Source organism: Ricinus communis, chromosome 8 (genome assembly GCF_019578655.1).
Source record: "Ricinus communis isolate WT05 ecotype wild-type chromosome 8, ASM1957865v1, whole genome shotgun sequence".
Classification (NCBI taxonomy): Eukaryota; Viridiplantae; Streptophyta; class Magnoliopsida; order Malpighiales; family Euphorbiaceae; genus Ricinus; species Ricinus communis.
The window spans coordinates 24,525,512-24,527,024 of NC_063263.1; the positions used below are offsets into that span (position 1 = coordinate 24,525,512).

The 1,513-nt window shown below is 38.7% G+C and overlaps 1 non-coding gene across 1 annotated transcript; it reads right to left on the reverse strand.

Annotated features, from left to right (window-relative positions):
* Positions 1-993: 993 nt before the first annotated feature.
* Positions 994-1,100, reverse strand: LOC112533928. The gene has a single exon (XR_003078263.1). It is a non-coding gene; the product is annotated as a small nucleolar RNA R71 (small nucleolar RNA).
* Between the last annotated feature and the right edge of the window lie 413 nt (positions 1,101-1,513).

Here is a 1,513-nt window from a genome sequence, read left to right on the forward strand (position 1 = left end):
TTGTTGTTTGTAATCCAGCTAGCTAAAATGATCCCCAATTGGGTTAACTCTTCTTATTGTCTTTCTTCAACTCTTACTTTCTTTGTTAAAAATTCAACTTTCAATTGCATTCTCGATTATATTTAGCTAATAAGTTTCACTACCTTTTGGTCGGTTAGATAATAGAAATAATGTAGTAGCAGTAGTTTCTCAATTCCTGTGGGATACGATATTGATACTTGCTATAGCTAGATTACATTCGATAGGTGCACTTATCTATAGATTGCTAGTCCTATTAAAGAAGCATCAAGTTTTCGGCACTGTTGTCGGGGACCCTTTGTTTTGAGAAATGTTTTGAACTGTGTGTTCTTATTAATTCAGCCATTTATTCTTTATTTGTTTTTGTTCAATTTTATTCTTTTATTCATTTGTGTTGTTGGTTATTTGTTATTTCAGGTAGTGTATGACTAGAAGGTCCAATCCTAATCCAGTAGACCCTCTACCAAAACCATAATGATCCCTCAGGCAATATAGAAAGCGATTGAACGCAGAGGAGGAAGAGATTCAGGTTGAGAAAGCCGTACACGAGAGTGAATCAGGAAACATTACAATAGAAATGGCAGATGCCAACAACAACCATAATAATAACCGGACAATGTATGATTTTGTGAAACTATCTCTGGAGGGGACGCGAACATGCATTATGAGACCAGCTATTGCCGCTAACAATTTTGAAATAAAGCCTAATGTGATTCAGATGGTGCAGCAAACAGTTCAGTTCGGAGGCTTGCCAGATGAGGATCCTAACGCACATATAGCAAGTTTCTTAGAGATTTGTGATACCTTCAAGATTAATGGGACAATATATGATGCAATTCATCTCCATTTATTCCCATTTTCTTTGAGGGATAGAGCAAAATGGTGGCTATAGTCACTACCTCCTAACACTATAAATACATGGGATTCTTTGGCAGAGAAATTTCTATTTAAGTACTTCCTCCCTCTAAAACTGCTAAACTTAGAAATGATATATCTTCTTTTGTGCAGTTTGACGATGAGTCGATGTATGACACGTGGGAGAGGTACAAGGACCTATTGTGATGCTGCCCACACCATGGACTACTAATTTGATTACAGGTACAAACTTTCTATAATGGTTTGAATTTAGCTACTAAACAGATGGTAGATGTAGCTGCAAATGGTTCCTTAAGCAGCAAGACACCGGAGCGAGCCCAAACCTTGATTGAGGAGATGGCCATAAACAATTACCAGTGGCACACTACTAGGAGCAAGACCGGACGTCAAGGGAGTGTATACCAGTTGGATGCCACTGCAGCCTTGGCAGCTCAAGCAAGCTGTGAATTTTATGGTGGCCCGCATTACAGTAGTAACTGTATATCGAGATGTATGTTTGCTTCCTCTTCTTCATCTAACCATGAACACGTAGACTATATGGGAAGTCAGCCTAGGTAGTAGAATAACCCGTACAGCAACACCTATAATCCAGGATGGAGAAATCATCTGAACTTTGGAT